The sequence below is a fragment of the Ictalurus punctatus genome, unplaced genomic scaffold (genome assembly GCF_001660625.3).
Source record: "Ictalurus punctatus breed USDA103 unplaced genomic scaffold, Coco_2.0 Super-Scaffold_100, whole genome shotgun sequence".
In the NCBI taxonomy this organism is placed as follows: Eukaryota; Metazoa; Chordata; class Actinopteri; order Siluriformes; family Ictaluridae; genus Ictalurus; species Ictalurus punctatus.
Genome location: NW_026521086.1, coordinates 2,916,147 through 2,936,960, shown reverse-complemented (window position 1 = coordinate 2,936,960; position 20,814 = coordinate 2,916,147). Strand labels below are relative to the sequence as shown.

Below are 20,814 nucleotides of genomic sequence, written 5' to 3'. Positions count from 1 at the left end.
ATGTTAGCACAAACGTCTTTTTCCTTTATTAGGGAATTTGTGATTTGTGAAATGTGCTTTGCGTGTTATTCATGTTCAACTGGTTGTATCGGTGTATCTTTATGTACACTTGTAGCAGTGTAGCTAGAGTACAATAGATTTCGTTAGCAGTCATATCAATGGTCATATGAAGTGTTTGGGCTCAGATTTGTGTCTTTTTGAATCATTTACACTCTATGGCACCTTTTTACGGTTTTGCTGTATGGGCTGTGTTCCAATTGATCCGTGTTTGATCATTTCCTCCCTTCGCTCAAACATTGTGTTTGAGAAGGCCTTCATAGTTGAACGGTTGTTTTCCTCAGCTCTGGATTTAGCTGTAGGGCCCAGAGGTTTTTGGAGTTCGAAGAGGAGGCAATAAAAGATTTGGAACACAGCCCTGTTTTCCTTTCCGGGGTTCCCCGGCTTTTTCCGTCACCAGTCACCTCCTAGCCGAGCTCAATTCTGCTGCAGTTTTTTAGCCACAAGCTGCTGGTGCTTGACTTCTGAGGCCTTATCCTGTTAAGCGGCCGCACTATGGCAAAAAGGAGAGTTCAGTATGCTGACTGTATGAGCTTCAGTTGAATGTGTATGTGGTCGAACTCTTGGTAGGACAGTCCAGTATATTACAGACGAACACAGACAAAAACATCCACAAGGCTTCTACTAAATATTGTTGAATGTCCGCTCGTATGCAACTCTCCAACAATGTCCTATCGAGAGTTTCAGTCGATGTTTATAATCTCACCCAATGGGATTTTTTTACTCTGGTGTAATTTTCTTGACCATTTTAACGCAGCATCTCTGGTGTTACTTTCGTCAAAAATGTAGAACACCAGAGACGAGGCAATGACGACGTGATCTCATTCCTTCGTGTGTTTTTGCCTCAGATTCTGGCGACTGTTCAGACTCTGTTTGTAGCGAAATTTCAAATTCACAAATGCCTTGAACAACGTACATTTTCAACAATCCGTTTAAATCGACTGGTCCATTTCCGCTGCACGGTGGATTTGAAGGATGCACTGTGATCAGTGTGGCGACGTCTGGGAATCGAGTTACTGAAAAGGCCACGAGTTGGAGGGTACATTTAGTTTCTAAGGACATCTGGGCTCTTGGTGTCTTTTGGATAGGAACTGCAAAACTTTTTCTATAAGGGTGAAAACAGATGCATGCTTAGATTCTTCAGCTATAGACAGTTTATCTTGCTTACTGCATTGACGTATGAAGTTTGGACGGGTTCTGTAGAAAGAGATTAACATTAAGGGGGAAAAAAACAAAACAAAAAACAAGACTGAAAGTGAATTTGTCTTGAATTGTTTTATTAATTTTTTTCCATTCGGCTGTCAAAAGCTTCTTCAACTTGGCCACAAATCTAACAAAGTCAGGTACATTGTCAAGTATTGCCCCAAAATACCTCTATGGTAGATGGATGTGCTCACTGATCACTTGTACATGTGCTCATTCATACAATTATCCAATCAGCCAATCATATGGCAACACCACAATGTACAACATCAAGCAGGATCAGATGAAGAGCTTCAGTCAATATTCACATCAAACACCAGAATGCAATCCAGTGATTTTATCCGCGGCATGGTTGTAGATTCTAAGTGGTCTGGTTTGAGTATTCCAGAAACTGCGGCTCTCCTAGGATTTACACACACACACACACACACACACACACACACACACACACACACACACACCCACACACACACACTTGTGTGAAAAACATCCGGTAAGTGGCAGTTCTCGGGGTGGAAACACGTTGTTGGCGAAAGGAGAATGGCCAGACTGGGTCAAGTTAATAGGACGGCCATGGTAACATCAAATAACCTCTCTTTACATACATGGTGAGCAGAAAAGCATCTCAGGATGCACAGCATGCCAAACCTTGAGAACAGTAGAAAACCTCATTGATCCAAGATCCATTTTTAAGTATTAAGGATTTATAAAATGTGACACTAGGTTACTTCTCTATAGTTAAAAAAATTGCAAACAGGAATGTGTGTGTGTGTGTGTGTGTGTGTGTGTGCCCGCTTCATACTCATCCACTCCCTACTTGTGCCCGAGTGTATTCATTGAGTAAAGACAGTGTGTGCTCTTAAATGTATGTATGTGTGTGTGCGCGTGTGTATTTAGACAGCAGTGTGAAGTGGTGTACCACTATGTGAGGAGGGAGAAGTATGCTCTGAGGATGAGGAGATGAAGCAGGATGACGTGGCCTCTCTCTGGAGCTCCTCCACGTTCTTCACGCAAAAACAGTAACTCTCTCAGATTCTGATGGAGCGGCATCTACATAATCAACAAAGCACACAAACATCAGTTTCGTTCTGGGACACAGATTTTCTAAATCATTCCATTCGCTTTCTATTTATTTATGTATCATTATTAAAAGATCAGTCATCAAGCCGGTGTAACCTTAATCTTTATCGCTAGCTGCTCCTGAAGTGTTTTGGAAATCGTTTCAGCCACGTCATGTTCACTCACCGTCCACTTTATTAGGAACACCTGTACGTTCATGTAGTTTTCTAACCAGGCAATCATGAAATATACAGGAATATAGAGGAATCACAAGAAAACTCCATTTCAACACACTTAAAAAAAAAATAATCTCACAATGTTGGATTTGAGTTTGTAATGCAGTGAGCACAACCAAGGAGTGCATTTTAAAAAGAAAACTACAATGTTTTTGAAGACTGAAACCTGTACCTACAAACTAGAACTGAAAATGGAACCACTGAAGAGTCAACAGTGTCAGAGATCCTCGTGTGTCCAGTTCCACTGTGTACGGCACTTTTTATGCTTACTGACCCATTACTCCAGCTTTTGTGTTTGTTTTAGCTTTGTGCTGATAGAAATGGTTTTGTTTTTTTAAAGCAAACTTGGTGTTAAAACCCAGAAACATCTAGTAATAAAAAGTGACATTCATCATGTGTCTGAAGTGACACTGTTCAGTTATACAAGTAACTGGGTATTTTGGTATATATTGGAAACACTATTTTTGAGCATTTCCCCAGAATTTCACAGAGTGTGGTTTGCAGTATAAGCACCTGAGGTCTCATGCGTGGGTTCCAGCGCACATAATAACCCACCCAGAGCTCCAGATGTGCGAGACTGGCCAGTGGATACAGCACCTGGTTTTTACAGTCCACATAGAACGGGTTAGTGAAGTCCTCCGGCTGACTTAATGTAGGACCACAGTGACCGTTTTACCCTGTACTTCCTAAAAACAAAAGAGGGGACAGAGAGAGAGAGAGAGAGAGAGAGAGAGAGAGAGAGAGAGAGAGAGAGAGAGAGAGCGAGCAAGAGAGAGAGAGAGACAAGTCATAATACACTTAGACAAATTCATTTCCATTCAGAAAAATCAAACAGGCTGGAAAGCCTCCGTCCATTAGTGGAGAAATGTGGAGCGTATCTTTTCCATTCTCTCCTGCTCACTGCTGTAGAGGAATGTACCAAACAGGCAGCTGTAGGGGCGATCCAGGATGGGGATGAGAAAAAGCTCTTTGAACTCAGAAGCAGAAGGAAACTGAAAGAAAGAACACAGACACTGGGTTTAACAGTGTATAGTAAGATGCTTAAATGTGGATCTGCACAATAACGCCTGAACAGATAATCAGTCTTTGTTCAGTACGGAAATTATATTTAATTCTTACAATTAGAGTCCTCTTCAAAAGTATTGGAACATCAAGGCCAATTCACTTGCTTTTGCTGTATACTGAAGACATTTGGGTTTGAGATAAAAGACGAATATGAGACGATAGATCAGAATTTCAGCTTTCATTTCCTCATATTTACATCTAGACGTGTTACACAGCTTAAAATATGGCAGCTTTTTTGAAGCCATCCTATTCATTAACTGTTCAAAAATACTGGAACGAGTGACTGATGTTTTTTTCTTGCTGGCCAGGTGTACCTTGTTAAATTGACTTTAAACAATGAATAGCTCTGAATGTCTTCTCTTGGTTTGAGCCCTGGGTTTCACCTGTGGAGACAGCATTTGTTGTTAAAAAGAATAAACTGACATGAAGACCAGAGAGCTGTCTATGGGAGAAAAGCAAGCCATTTTGAAGCTGCGAAAAGAGGAAAAACCGGTCTGAAATATTGCACAAACATGGGGCATAGCCAAAGAACAATTTGGAATGTCCTGGAAAAGAGAGTTAGTTCTCATTATGATCTCTTACTTTATAACATTAAAATAAAACAATAGTTCCCTCACAAGCCTCTCTTTTTTCCCCCTAACTCTTGAAATGAATAAGACTTGCAATGTTACTGAGAAACTGGAAAGTGCAATGTCCTCTCTGCCGTGACACTGGAGAATACTTCCATAAAACTTCCATAAGTAGATAACTTATAAATCTTAACTAGATCACAATGATCATACGTCTTTTTCTTTAAGTGACATGTTTATAATATGTTTACGATTAAGCTTAGAATATGTATTGCGTACGCCATACTAGACCCTGTGAAAGAGCTGTTACTATAGGAACGAGCACATCACTGTAAAGCTGTAATTTCCCTTGCAGCTGGAATCAGAATCTTGCTGTTACAGAAATGTCTCCAACGCCTTCTGACCAATCAGATTGGAGAATTCAACAGTGTTGTGGTGTAAAGCATCAGTAGCTGACCTGTCTCATCATCTGCCACACACAGTCGATGAACTGCACAAAGAGAGGGGATCGTTCCGAGTTGGCGTGATTCTCATCTCCAAGGCCGACACGCTGAGAAACACACAGAGAGAAAGATGGGGTTAAATATACATGCGTTCACGCGCCCACACACAACCACGCCCTCACTGCTCATACGCACCGAGGCCAGCTTGAGTCCGAAGCTGATCCACTCCTTCTCGATCAGTACCTGGAACTTGTGTCCGAAGCTGAATCTAACTGATATCTGATATTAAATTATTGTGAATTATCTATATTTTACACTTTATTACCCCATATCTATCTAATTAATATATATATATATATATATAATTAATATATATATGGTAAATCGTGCACATCGGAGCAACTTCATCCCGACCTTTGTCTGCATTCAGGGGTGCTAAGGAGCTCCTCGACCATGCAAGTTACATTTTCACTGGTGCTGGCGCGTCTACCGAGTTTTGGGAGTTTTCAGCCATGTTTAGGCCCTTAAAAACGACAAGAATGCATGAAATAAACAATAAACACCAGAAAATCAATAGGGCCCTGCACCTCCAGTGGTCACCAGAAGCGCTGCACCTTCGGTGCTCTGCCCCAATAATAAACAGCAGATCCAATAGGGCTTCACAGCAGCGGTGCTCGGGCCCTAAAAAGCAGAATAAAGCACCAACAGAAGACGCAGAAGCACAAAAGCGCAAAGGCAAGTAAGGATAATTACAGAAACGGTTACATTACAGAGATCCCCACAATGTGATCCATGACCACAGTAACATGACAAGAAGCTTCACCTCAGACCAGTCACCAATTGTTGTAGGAAGGTGAAAGTGGCTGCCTTAAAATATTTTTACCTCAAAGTGATTTGTAGCGCGCGCGCTCACACACACACACATGGTGGAAAGGGTGTAGCAAAAATCATGCAACTATTGTGGGAAAAAGAGGGGGGAAAAACCCTGATACTTTGTACCTGATGCATCATCTTTTATAATTGTGATTAATGGTCCATTAGAGAAGAAAAAATTCAGTTCCATTCTTTGATTACTTATTTGGCATACAGTGAATATTCACACTTTAAGGCCATATGGAACAATTTCTAAAATGCATTTAAATGGGGTAAATTGTGTACATTGAACCGAGAGTACTAGACATGTTTGCTAAAAGCAACACAAAGGCTTTATTCATACTGCAGGAATTTTATATTGTGTGTTTAGATTTTTTCTTTTAGACAGACTGTTCAACTGCAAATTTGTTCTGGTGAATGACAGGCATTTAAAATCTTTCTGCAGAACTCTGTTGAAGATTCTGTACATCAGAGATTCATCTGAACTTCAACAAAACATTTCACATTTATAGAGTTCTGTCTACGGTCATCAAGTAATCACATTTATAAGTTTATTTATTACCTCTCCCCTCTGTTGGCTCAAATATAGCCTATTACCCAAAAACACTTAAAATTCAACATAGAAGCCAACACTCACATCTACCTCTGAGCCCAGTTGGAGATAGAAAAAAAAGACACCAGCCGTGAGTGAGAAGAAGCAAGGGTCCAGATTTATTGTTCCGTTCCACCACACGAGATCCACACCGATGAGAATTCTCAGAAGTGATGAGCTTAAGCTCCTGCATATCCTCCATACTGTCCTGCATATCCTACTATTCTGTTTTTTTATAGAGAGTTTCTCTATTACTATAAGATTATTAAAGTTATTCATGTGTGTGTATGTTGCGTCTACTTGCCCGCCCTTGACTGTACGAGCGTGTGTGTGTGTGTGTGTATTAGCACTCCTCAGCTCAGCTCGTATACCTCTTTTTGACTTTTTTGACTACTACTGCTCTTAAAGATCTTTAAAGTGTAATTCCAATTTGTCAATGTCCGCCTAATCCCGCTTCTATGTGTCTAGGTGCCCATCTTTTCTTCTTCTCCCCTTTGCTGGATGCTAGGTCTCCCTTATGTTTATTTTATGACATTTTTTATCCACAACACCTCCCTGATGGATATTTACACCCCCCGTTGCCTCAGCAGAGGAAAAACCATCATTGAGGACAGCTCTCACCCTGGCTCTGATCTGTTGCCCTCAGGGAGACGTTACAGGTGCATCAGAACAAGGACTAATAGATTCAAGAATAGTTTTTTCCCCAAAAGCTATAATCATTCTAAACACACACATGTACTGATTTCACAGTATAGGTATATAGTGTCTCAGAACTGTGCATTTTATAGTACCCCCCACTTAACCATAGTTAAGAGCCAAATCTCCACCATTCTGAAGGCATAAAGTACGTATTCATGTGTAAACAAACATTTGTTTTATCTATGGAAAATAAATGAACATTAGAACAGATTTACTTGTCTCTGACTGAACAAAGCAGGCCATATTAAACTGGGTTAAATATACAAATCCACACAGTTCACTAGTCCAATAGAATCTGTACAACACGTTAGCATTACTTCTGCTCTGTTTAGACCCAGAAAATATAAAATACTTACTTTAGTATGAAATTTCTGTCGAGTGTCTACCATGGGGTCGGGATTTACGGTCTGTGAACACGTGCTGATTACACGTGCAGGAAAAGCAACCCACACGTGCAACCCTGACCGAGTGAGAACGACTCAAACGATTCAAGAAGAGGATTCTGAATCGGTTCATTTAAAGAATCATTACCAAAGCCGCTTATCTTACTTCGATGGTTTGATAACAACAGCCCGTCTTACAGAGTGCTGCAGGAATGAGTCGTGAAACCCAGAAACGAGTCAGCGTATTAGCACTTCCGTCAATGGGGTTTTGGGTTAAATGCCGGAAATAAGGTCTGTGGTGAACACAAGCTCAAGATGTTTTCACGTTTATCTCGACACACAGCCTAGTGAGAGACTTTTTATTATTTTAAGGTACATTTCCTGAAGAAAATGTGAGTAGTGCTTGCCGTGGCAAAATTCAGATCGGGTGCCAATACTTTTGAGAACTGCCCGTGAAGGGCGCCAATAGTTTTGAGAGCCGGACGCATAGGGCGCCAATAGATTTGACAGCCGGACGCATAGGGCGCCAACAGATTTGAGAGCCGGCCGCGTAGGGCGGCAAAAGATTTGAGAGGCGGCCGCGCAGGGCGCCAATACTTTTGAGAGGCGGAGATCTAAAAATAGTAGTGATACACAAGCTTGGTCGCAGTCGTGTTGATTAAGGAAAGCTACAAGGTTACAGATGTGAGGTTCTGACCTTTACGGTACAGTGAGGATGAGCAGAACATCTACACAGCATGGAACTGTGAATAGACTCAGTGTCTGTGGACTCGTGTACACACAGTTTGGTGAGATTATGCTACAGGAACAGTCAAAATACACCATGGCCTTGAATGTTTTGGCCCTGTCGTAAACACTGAACAATCACAACTACTCTGTTGAGAGCGAGAAATGACCTCACAGAGTGGTGCGTGTTGACGTCCATTTTATATAGTTACTGTTTCTGATAGAAAATCGATCTCCCTCGTGCTCTCAATACTGCACTGTAACAGTGTGGGACAGAGACCCAAACAGCAAGGTGAAAATGATCTCTCTGCAAAACATGCGTAAAAGTCGTTTAAACAGATTACACAGGGTCTCTTTTTCCTGCAAGGGGTATGTCAACTTCCGACCAGAACTATATACCCACCCAGCTACCAACACGCACGCACACACGCGTGCACACACACTAATTCAGACACTTAAAAACAGCAAGGACTTTTATAAACAATTAAAAATAGACTATAATATGAACATTTTAACAAATTAATAAATAGCGCAAAAAACACACCAGTTAAAACACTGTAAATACCCTCCTTTATCAAAAGTCTGCTCTTGCGCCCACACTCTCGCTCTGATGCCAGCTGGAGCCGCCTCTTCATGGTCCCCTCGACCTCCATCTCTGCAGCTTTAGCCGTGAAGAGGTTTCTATGAACTGCAGCTTTGGAATAAAGCAACACATATCGTACAGTCATTATGAATCTTAAGCATTAATTACACTTATACCACGGTCAGTGTGAATACTGGATTCTGATTGGCTGGAAGGTGTGCATTATACAGTGAGGGAAAAAAGTATTTGTTCCCCTGCTGATTTTGTACGTTTGCCCACTGACAAAGAAATGATCAGTCTATAATTTTAATGGTAGTTGTATTTGAACAGTGAGAGACAGAATAACAACAAAAAAAATCCAGAAAAACGCATGTCAAAAATTAAAAAATAAAAGACACCTGGGAGCCAGAAATCTTTCTGATTGAGAGGGGGTCAAATACTTTTACCTCATTAAAATGCAAATTAATTTATAACATTTTTGACGTGCGTTTTTCTGGATTTTTTTGTTGTTATTCTGTCTCTCACTGTTCAAATAAATCTACCATTAAAGTTATAGACGGATCATTTCTTTGTCAGTGGGCAAACGTACAAAATCAGCAGGGGATCAAATACTTTTTTCCCCCCTCACTGTAACTGTTTATTGCACAGGTAGTTCCAGCCAGTTTGATCACCGTGATCATTCCTAAATCTTATCACACTACTTTATCTCTGTGTCTGATTTACTTCAGACAAAATTCCAGATCTAACCACCTAACTTATGGAAATTAAAGTTTATTTTAAACTACTTTTTTCTTTCCAGTTTCATTTTTATTGAACATTTCTCCTGAACACGTCTACATGTCAGCTGAACATCAACTTTTCTCTTCTCTCCTCCCCTCCCTTTCCCAAGGAAAACAAATTGAGCAACACACAGCAGTAAACATTCACAGGTTTTTCTTCTTTTTTCACTAACAAAGGAAAACAAAATTAAAAATGCAGAAAACCCGCCCCCCGCCTCATCATGGATACCCAATAACTGTCGCTGGTTATAAAGATATTGTAAAATCCAACAACAGGCACAAAAATTTAAGTGGGAAGTGTCTAACTCCATAAAGTATACAATAAAGGGATGCCCTTTATAAAAAAAACTTGTCCGTACAACCATTCATCCTATATGTTATTTTCTCGAGTTTCAGAAAAAACATCACGCCCTTTAGCCGCTGGGAGATAGATGGGTATTTAGCAGACTTCCACTGCAACAGTAGGGAACGTCTTGCTATAAGGGATGTGAAAGCAAAAACATCCTTTTGTATCAAGCTCAATGGAACTGAGGCATCAGGAATCCCAAATACAGCAATCAATGGACAAGGATTTAAATCTACCCTGAGAATAGTGGACATGATGGTAAAAAAACAGTCCAAAAACCATGGAGATCAGGGCAGAAGAAAAACCTATGGCCAAGATGACAGGGAGAGCCATGGCATTTATCACACTTGTCCTCTACGTCCGGATACATCACAGAAAGTCTCGACTTGGACAGATGGACTCTGTGTAAAACTTTGAACTGGATGAGTCCAAGACGAGCACAGGAAGTGGTAGACTGTACCCTCCCTATAGCACGTTCCCAACACCCCTCACTTATCTGTACTCCTAACTCCGTTTCCCACGCATTCCTAACTTTGTTACACGACTCACTACCTAACGCCAGAATGAAATCATAAATCCTAGAAATCATTCCTCTCTGATGTGGATTGTTTGAAAACAAGCTTTCCCAAGCCTGTTCAGGAGGCGCAGAGGGGAAATCAGGAAAACATCTAGAAACGAAATTCCAAATTTGAAAATACCGACAAAAATGAGTCACAGGGAGGTCATAAGTGTATGCCAGATTGGCAAAGCTATCGAACACACCTTCGTGATACAGATTTCTAACTTGTTCAATACCCTTGTCATCCCACACTGAGAATGCGGAGTCCAAACACGATGGAGGAAATAGATGGTTGTTGACTAAAGGACACAAAGAGGATGCACCTACAAATTTAAAGCGCCGTCTAAACTGATACCAAGTCATAAGTGTTGAGGACAACTATATTATCAGTATATAGGGAGAGTTTTGTAGGTAAAGAGGAGTAAAGTAAAGCAGGTAAAGAGGATTCCCTACACGACAATAGTTCCAATTTAGACCAAGAAGATCCAGGAGATTTAACCCAGTAGCAGAGTTTATGGATGTGCGCAGCCCAGTAATAGAATTGAAAATTGGGTAATGCAAGTCCTCCACTAAGTCTACATTTCTGCAATAATTTACTAACCCTTGGTGGCTTCCCGCCCCAAATAAAAGTACTAATTATCTTATCCAATGAATCGAAGAATGATTTTGGCAGAGAAAGAGGCACTTGCTGGAACAAGAAAAGAAACTTCGGTAATATATTCATTTTGACGACATTGATCCTGACAATTAGAGAAAGGGGTAAGTTACCCAAATCTGAATGTTAGATTTAACCTTTGAGATAAGGGGAGTGAAGTTAGCTGATGAAAGATTAGATAGAGAACGTGTCACGTTGATACCTAGGTATTTAAACCCTTACTGACTAAATCGAAACGGTAAATCTGACTGTTGGAGAGAAAATGCTGCAGTATTGACAGGAAAACAGTCGCTTTTATCCAAGTTTAATTTATAACCAGAGACAACACCGAAGGATTCCAGAACAGCCAAGACAGCTGGCATAGAGGCAACAGGATCGGTTACATACAATAACAAATCATCAGCATATAGCGACAATTTGTATTCTACACCGTATAGAACTATTCCTTTAAACAAGGGAGAAGATCTTAATGCGATGGACAGAGGTTCGATAGCGACAGCAAAAAGCAGAGGGGATAAAGGACAACCTTGACGAGATCGTTTGTCTGAACCCTGGCATTAGGGGTTGAGTAAAGGAGGCTAATCCAAGAAATAAACTCATCCCCAAATCCGAACTTCCTCAAGACTGCAAACAAATACTCCCACTCAACCCTATCAAATGCTTTTTTCAGCATCTAATGAAATCACAATCTCAGGAAGCACTGCCGAATGCTTTGAATAAATTATATTAAAGAGCGTACGGGTACTGAAAAACATCTGACGTCCCTTTATAAAACCCTTCTGCTCTTCACATATAATATAAGGGATAATGTCCTCTAAACGAGATGCCATTACTTTCACCAACACCTTTACATCTGCATTAAGCAGAGACAGCGGCCTATAAGAACCACAGGAGGTTGGATCCTTACCCTCCTTAAGAAGCAGAGCTATCGTGGCTTGTGTCAGAGTCAGAGGCAAAGACACATTCCAAGGATTCGTTGAACACAGATAAAAGCAATGGAGCTAATTTTCCAATAAACATTTTAAAAAATTCAACTGGAAACCCGTCCGAGCCAGGAGCTTTGTTAGATTGCATAGTTTTAACTGAATTCAAATTTCTTGAAGAGAGTGGGGAGTCCAGTTGCATGGCAGTATTCGAATCACTAACAGGGTTACAAAGGTCTTGAAGAAATGCATTCACTTTAGTATCGTCTGCAGGAAATTCAGATTTATAAGGTGAAGAGTAAAACCATTTAAAAGTAGCATTAATTTCCATGGGCTCTGTAGTGACGATATTATGAGTGTTTTTAACACTAGGTATGAGACGGGAAGCGGCCTGTCGCCGTAGCTGACGTGCCAGTAAACGACTCGGCTCGTCGCCATGTTCATAATATGAACCAGGAGTACGTAACAACAAGCGTTCTGCCTCTTTAGTCGAAATAAGATTGAATTCTGCCTGTAAGTCGATTCGCTGTTTAAGAAGTTCTGGAGAGGGGTTCAACGTACATCTTTGATCGAGACTACTGATCGCAGATGTAAGTTCATTAACCCTAGCAGTGCGCTTTAAATTACAGAGAGTGGAGTAAGAAATAATCTGCCCTCTGATATAGGATTTAAGTGTCTCCCATAACAATGAATAAGAGGTGGAGTCATTCTGACTGAAGAAAAGAAAGTCATCCATAGAAGTAGAAATGAACTCACAGAATTCACTGTCTGCTAAAAGAAGAGAATTAAATCTCCAAGGCGGTGGGCTACGTTTATAAATAGAAAGATGAATATCTAATTCATGATCGCATGGTCAGAAATTACAATACCCAAATAGTCAGAAGAAACTACACAAGAATCAAGAGTGCTGTCTATAAAAAATAATCAATCCTCGAATAGGATTTCAATATTATAGCACCTGGGAGAAGAAAGAAAACTTTTTAAGAGCAGAGTTACGGGATCTCCAGGGATCAACGAGACCGTTCGACCCATAAAATCGGAAAATGTTTTAGACATAGCAGATTGATTCAGAGTACGGGGATTAGACCGATCAAAGTTTTGGTGAATTACACAGTTTAAATCTCCACCGAAAATCTACAGGTGAGTATTTAAAAAGGGAGATTGCTCAACAATCTATTAGCAAATTCCACATCATCAAAGTTTGGAGCGTGTACATTTACCAACAACACCTGTCTTTGCATCAGAGTACCAGCAACTATAATATATCTACCGTTCACATCAGCAACAACGTTAGTGGAGGAAAACTGTGACCTTTTGTCAATTAAAATAGCGACCCCTCTTGCTTTCGAATTAAAGTTCGAGTGGAAGACTTGACTCACCCAAGGGCAGAGTAACCTTTGATGATCTTTAATACTTTAAGACGTAGGTGCGTCTCCTGTAAAAATACTATATTGAAGTTTAAATGTTTCAAATGTTTAAAATCCTTACATGTCTTGACAGGATTACCCATACCTCTGACGTTCCAACTAATAAATCTTAAAGGCGTGCCTGTCCCAGCTATGCTGGGATCCATATGACTACTAACCATTTAAATAAAGTAAACCAGAGAAATATAAATAGCCAATTAGAGCCGAAGTGGGACCTCCCAAAGTTTATTTTAAACTTCTAATCAAAGTTTGCACTTCTAAACCAATGACAGCTTTAACGTTATTAATTGTGGAAAGACCATGGTATAGGCGGGTAATCCATGGCTAGGTGTGCATTAAACGATTTGAACGAGTGATTCTTTTCCTCCACATCATGCATTAAATCGTTTAATGCACATCTAGCCGTGGATTACCCCTTACATATCATCTGAGAGAGACAGCTAATTCTGTATGTAAACAGATATACTTACCAATCACGACCTCTCCGAGTTGGAGAGCGGACAGTGAAGTCTTTCCATCGACTCCCCTCCAATTGAGATTCTTTTCCAGGGAGTTAGCAATCACCCTCTTCAATATGCGCCAGGTGCAGTCACGCACATACACCCCGTCAATAAGCGCCAACCAGTTTACCTGAAACCGATTTAAAAAATAATATACACTAGTATAAAAACAAAATTAATAAGCATGTATTGCCTCGTCAACTGTGTCAGTGCTTCTCACTACTCCTGCAGTTACCTTACATTACTCCCCATGACATGCAGTATTTTGGCTCTGTAGTAATTCCCAGGTTTGGTGTGAGTTTCAGAGAAAGGGGCGAGACACAGAAGATTTGAATAAAGTGAGACAGGAAGTGGGCAGAGCACCCGTGTATTAACGGCCACTGTCAGCCACCTCTGTTTCTCCAGACTTGCCGAGTGAGCCTGGAAACCCCAGAAATGCCCGACTTTGATGACCTACACACACACACACACAAATCCTGTTAGTGCACGCACACACACACACACACACACAGACAGACAGACAGACACACATTGAAATCCTGTTAGTGTGTGCGCACACACGCGCGCACACACACACACACACACACACACAGGAGCCATTGCTTTTTTTTTTTATTTGTGCACTGAAAGTGAAAGAGGCGGAACAGACACCTCGGTGATATTGACGATAAAGACAGGGTTAGACGGAAGATTCTCCAGCTCAACGGAGCTGCTCAGAACCCCGACAGGGCTCACTGACTGATTCTGAAAATCCACATTCACCCTGAGAGAGACACACACACACACACACACACACACACACACACACACACACACACACACACAGTGAGTGAGAGAGACACAGAGAGAGAGACCTGTAACAGAACAGCACTAATGTACAGAACATCATCTAAACATCACACTGTCTAGGGGATGTGGTCACATGACTACTCTCACTTAAAATGTAACTATGACTCATCTGATGATGCTCGCTGCGGTGTGCGTGTGTGTGTGTGTGTGTGTGTACCGTGTATATCTGAGGTGTGAGATACACTACCCCCCTGCCCAAGTCTCCACCTCTCCAGCGGGTTAAACGTTGAGATGGAGAGGAAGTCTCTGCTGCGTGAGGAGGAGAGACAGAGAGACCTCTGGGAGAACGCCAGAACCTCTCATTGACGAGCGGTAGAACTCTACATAGGCCCTGATACACACAGACCCACAATACATGTTTATAGAAAATCACAATTAAACACACACACACACACACAGTGGTGTCACACACACCTGGAGCTGTCAAAGGAGATGGATTTGATTTAACCACAGTGTCTGAAGAGAGACTGGAGCTGTTTATAGTAGAGGAATGCAAATGGAGGGAGATTACACACTTGAGAGAGAGAGGGAGGGAGGGAGAGAGAGAAATATTATTAATAATAATAATAATAATAATAATAATCCCCTAGTTAAATGGAAGCTGACTGAATACCACTATGGTGGTCCTGGGGTCGTTTCCATAGAGTTCCCTGGAGGAAGCAGTTCGGATAAAATGCGCCTGCAATCACCACCTGAACAACGGAAACATCACTGATACTTAATAATAATTATTATTTATTTTCTGCAGGAGTAAGTTACACTTCTTGGACTTTGTCGTCATGGTGACAATTTTAAACTCTGCATTTGCAATTTTACTTTGGATGCTTGTGCTTCTAAGGCTGTGAATTATGACTAATATTTATATTTACTGTACTTCAGGGGTGCCCACACTTTTTTGACTTGCGAGCTACTTTTAACATGACCAGTCAAAGAGATCTACCTACACTAAAAATGCTAAACATATTTATTTATATACTGCGTATACTTGTGTGTGTGTGTGTACAATATATATATATATATATATATACACATACACACACACATACACACACACACATACATACAATATATGTTCATGTACCTTGCATAACTGCATGAACCCTTATGGCACGATACAATTCAGTACATTTTTGGTCATTACCTTACTCTGACGACGTGCACTGAATAGAATCAGCCAGGGTTGCATAGTCCGGACAGTAGCTGCTGGTAGCCAGCCTCAAGCAGGCCTCCAAATGATGATCAGTCATTGTGGAACGGTATTTGGACTTAATGATCTTCATGTGGGAAAAGGCTGACTCACATAAATAAGTAGAGCCAAATAATGCAGTCAAGGAGGTGGCACATTTCCTCATGTTTGGGTACTTTTCCCCTGTGAGTAAGTTCCAGAACTGTCCATGAGCCCTGGACTTCAGCTGAATGTCAGTCTGTAGTTTCAAAAAATCTCATCCTCCACTTCAGACGAGTTCAGGTGAAACAGCGCTGCAATTTTCGATGCGAGTGAATCAACCTCAACATTGTCCCTAAACGGGTAGCACATGAATGTGGCGAATGCCTCCAATAAAGCAAAGTCTTGAAAGCGTCTGTCAAACTCTGACCGACAGCTGTCAATCTGCTCCGTGTAGCGTGCAATGTTAAACTGCGCACAAGCCTTCCGCTGCGTCTCCAGATCTGACGCGAGGTTTTGGAAGTTCCCAAAAACATGGTGCTGCAGCTTTGAAAACAGAAGTTGCATTTTCTGTTTAAAGGCATTAACTGCCTTTAATTTTTGTCTTTTCCTTGCAGCTCCAAATTAAGTTGGTCAGATCGGTTAAAAAAGTCCAGCAACCACTGATCATCATTGACCTGGGTGTATTCTGCGTGTTTAACAGCAAAAAGAAACTCGCTTATCTCCGGACAGAGCTCTCGAAATCTCTGCAGGAATTTACCCCTACTAAGCCGTCTCACGTCAGTGTGTAGCAGGAGCTGATTGGTCGTAGTCTGCCTTCTCCAGATGCGCACAGAACAGCCGTCTTTGAAGTGAACTAGCACGTATAGAACAGGCGATCTTTGTTTCAACATCCATGATCTCTTTCACGTCTAGCATTCTTGTGCATAAGGCTTGTTGGTGTATTATGCAGTTGTTGGCTCAAATTTAGCCTATTACCCAAAAACATTTAAAACTCAACTTAAAAGCCAATAAATACTCACATCTACCTCTGAGACCAGTTGGAGATGGAAAAAATACACCAGCCGTGAGTGAGAAGAAGCAAGGGTCCAGCTTTATTGTTCCATTCCACCACACGAGATCCACACCGATGAGAATTCTCAGAAGTGATCCCCCTACCCTGAGCTTAAGCTCCAGTATTTATACTGTATTTACACACTAGATAACCCATATGTTTCCAGAAAAGGCCTATTTCACTTACACAGAATCAGAACCCAGGCATTTCTAATAACCCAGAAAATAAAAACCCAGCGTTTTGAATTACATAGAGAATCAGAAACCAGGATTCTCATTTACCTAGGTGGTCAGAAACCAGGATTCTCAATTACCTAGGTAAATAAAATGACGTAGACAAGACGACTAAACAACCGGGAGGGACCTTGGTCTTATCGTTATCTCGGGGGGGCAGTTTGACCCAGCCACCCTTATAACTGGCTCCTCATGGTTCTTTCGTAAAATTAAGGCCTTCCTTGCGAGCCAAGAACCCTCACCATTTGAGTCATGAGTAAGTTTACATTTTCCTGTATTTCTAGTTTATAATTTATTTTCATATTTGCACTATATTTCTTATTTTATATATATTTATACTACTTGAAAAGCGGTTTACTGTACTTCCAACTTCTTAACATCATTACAGTTCTACTGTCCTGCATATCCTACTATTCTGTCTTTTTATAGTTTCTCTATTACTATAAGATATTATTAAAGTTATTCATGTGTGTGTATGAGAGCGAGAGAGTGTGTGTGTATGTTGTGTCTACTTGCCCGCCCTTGACTGTACGAGCGTGTGTGTGTGTGTATTAGCGCTCCTCAGCTCAGCTCGTATACCTCTTTTTGGCTTTTTTTGACTACTACTGCTCTTAAAGATCTTTAAAGTGTAATTCCAATCCGTCAATGTCCGCCTAATCCCGCTTCTATGTGTCTAGGTGCCCGTTTTTTTCTTCTTCTCCCTTTTGCTGGATGCTAGGTCTCCCTTATGTTTATTTTATGACATTTTTTATCCACAACACAGTGGTAGTTAAAGAAGTCAGGGAAAGCATCGTCTTCCCTGCACTTGGCAATGAATCCACTTGCACTGCTCAACCATTGACTGATATCAATTTGCACACTGGAGCTGGGTTTTGTCAATGAATTCTTTAAAAGACTGAAAAATGTCCTCTCCCCACGATTTCGCTTGCTAGCCTTTAGCACTGGCGTGCTTGATCGCACACGCGTGGTGAGAGAAAAGACGAGATCTCAGACTGGCTGCCCTGTACGTCAACTAACTACGTCAACTAGCGATCTACCTGCACTTCCTTTGCGATCGACCAGTCGATCGCGATCGACATATTGGGCACCCCTGCTGTATATATTTTGACCTGAAGAAAAAAGCCTCTTTATACACATATGCTGTTAAACTACACCTGCTCTACTCTCGTGTGTGTGTGTGTGTGTGTGTGTTACCTGCACTATGAATTTCTGTGCGTGCGTGCTGGTGTAGTCAGAGGGAAAAGTTTCGCTGATGTGCATGTTGAATTGTAACACTCAATTCTTTAGATCCTCAAACAACTCGGCCACCTCTAACACACACACACCAGAAATGATAGTTAGGGATCTGTGTCGAGAAGTGTGTGTATAGATGTGTGCGAGTGAGTGAGTGAGTGAGTGAGTGAGAGTCATAACCTCTTGTATCCGTTTGATCTGAATGCAGTTCTCTTTGCCCCACTCCAGCTCATCCTAAAACACACACACACATCAGTACCACTTTATTTATTTCTATAATCCAACACGTTATAATTCAACATAACTGTCACGATCTCCTGCCTCCCATACGCCGTGTACCAGTTTAATCTATTTCCTTATTTGGTCAGTGCTTTCTGTTCTTATTTCGATGTCCTCTCTCTGACTGGTTCCTATTTCTTAAATTGTGCACTCTATCTGTACACTACACACTTGACCATCTAACACCTGGATATTTGAAGAGCGCACACACACACACACACACACACACACACACACACACACACACACACACACACAACCTGCGTGAAGTTGCCCCCCCACCAACACAAAACATCGGCAGAATAGTTTGTGCTGGTTTGTGCCGTAAAAATATTCGTTTGTGCTGCTTCAGTTCTGGAGATATTAAAATAATATTTATAGGTCATTCTGGGGTCACTCAAACCCCCCACATGCTACAAATTCACCCCAAATGGTCTCAATAATAATAATAATAATAATAATAATAATAATAATAATAATAATAATAATTCAAAAGAAGAGAACTATAGCTCCTTAACCCACACTGCGCATGCGCGAAGCCGGATGACTCAGCCATTAAACTAGTAAAAGAGCTCTAATTAGCCAGTGAAGCTAAATGTCGTTCTGCCACGTCCACTTATAAAAGTAAATCATGCAATATTCTCAGACTGGGCAGTTATTGACAGAGTGAATTCATCGTTTTAAATAGAATCAAAAATAACATCGACCTATTTGCTAATCACATTTCGAATAGCTTGCTCATTAATTACACTGCGCATGCGTGGACTGGACTGCCTCCTCAAAAGCTAGCACCGCTAGTATATTTGTATAATATTAACATTAATACTGAACCAGAGTGAATAAAAACAGTTTTAAAATGTTATTTCTCACTTCTCCTCCTCTTGTTCTTCTTCTCCGTGCGGGTGTGAGTTATCTTTGGTCGGTTCCTCGGTGATTCGGTCATTAGTGAACCGAGCTCCGAGAGTGAATCAGTGCGCCGTCACCGCTTGCTTCATACTGATACACCTGAAACACAGGTGTTAACACCGTTAACTACACACATACACACAATACAGCACAAAACAGAACGGGTTCGGTTACACAGAACCGAATAAACTCACTTTAGTTTGGGTCCAAACGGGCCAGAACTAACACTAGCACCGCTTTCTGCTCCTACCTTCGACTTCTCGCGCTCGTGGTGACGTCACCAACGTAACGGACGTTGACGTAAATTTGAATCTTTGAGGAGAAAATAAAATAAAATAAACCCAAATATTATTTCATAAAAAGCTTCATTATTCTCTTCTTCTTAAACACGATAGAGGATAAGATATACAAATACATAAAAAAAACAGCTTTATCATTATTTTAAATCAAATCCACTTTAAAAGTGCTCCTAATTACATTTTAATTAAAATATACTTCATCTTACTCTTGTTTAATTAAATTTTTTAAATTAATATTTAATTCATCGATGATTGTAGACGTGTTGAGGTTTCACGTTCTTTGTGCTTTATTATCATAAATATACACTTTGTTTAAACTTTTGAGTTTGGACACAAAATGTAAACATTCCTCATGAATCCAGAACATTCATTTGTTTATTATTTAGAAAGTAATAATTAAACAGCTGAATAAAATGATCAGATTAATCACTTGCAACATTTAGGATATGAATTTCTTGTATTGAGAGAGGTTTTTAATTATACACAGATATAAATAGATGTTGTTTATTTGTAGTTTTCATATTTGACTCAGTACATTACACCACATTTATTTAATCAACTATTTATCAAGTTTTTTTCAATATTGAACTGAATGATTGTTCAATATCAATAAAAATCTTCAAATAATCTATCAACACCATCAATACATCTCATCAGTAAATAAAAATCTACATTTATCCAGCTGATCTATTGACTGGTTTATTGAAAGTTTTACAGCTTCGGCAGGTAAAGAAGCCATGGCTTTAATCTGATCTTCTGATTTCTAATGATAATTAAATGACAAAATACAGAATTAAAGAATATCTTTATTTAAATTCAAAATCACGAATCATTTAAAAATATGGACTACAAGTCATTTCTACAAGTGTTCATACAGACAGAAAGACCAGAGATGAAACGGATTTAACAGATACAGGACAATTAGGACAAGGAAAGTGAGAGAACTAGAATGATCATTTATTTATTTTTATTTTTTTAAATTACAACTGTGTTCAAGATCACAGCAAAAAGACAGTAGAGGAAACAAAGGGAAAAATATTTCACATTTCCTGTTTAAATTCAACAGTAAAATCACATGAACTGAAGACATCGTGACTTTTTGAAACCGGTCGTTACATT

At 40.4% G+C, this 20,814-nt stretch overlaps 1 long non-coding RNA gene across 7 annotated transcripts; it reads right to left on the bottom strand.

The window, feature by feature from the left end:
* Positions 1 to 1,313: 1,313 nt before the first annotated feature.
* LOC128629752 (uncharacterized) lies at positions 1,314 to 19,692 on the bottom strand. 7 transcript variants are annotated; one of them, XR_008394128.1, is made up of 17 exons: positions 19,591 to 19,692; positions 19,361 to 19,495; positions 18,392 to 18,445; positions 18,173 to 18,288; positions 15,140 to 15,218; positions 14,941 to 15,040; positions 14,684 to 14,857; positions 14,329 to 14,440; positions 13,913 to 14,130; positions 13,648 to 13,807; positions 13,130 to 13,185; positions 5,047 to 8,599; positions 4,828 to 4,911; positions 4,647 to 4,739; positions 3,675 to 4,003; positions 3,069 to 3,547; positions 1,314 to 2,310 (listed from the first exon to the last, which is right to left on the bottom strand). It is a non-coding gene; the product is annotated as an uncharacterized LOC128629752 (long non-coding RNA). The 7 variants fall into 7 exon arrangements; XR_008394126.1 differs by lacking the exon at positions 13,130 to 13,185 and having other exon boundaries at positions 5,047 to 5,155; positions 8,450 to 8,599; XR_008394125.1 differs by lacking the exon at positions 13,130 to 13,185.
* Positions 19,693 to 20,814: the final 1,122 nt, after the last annotated feature.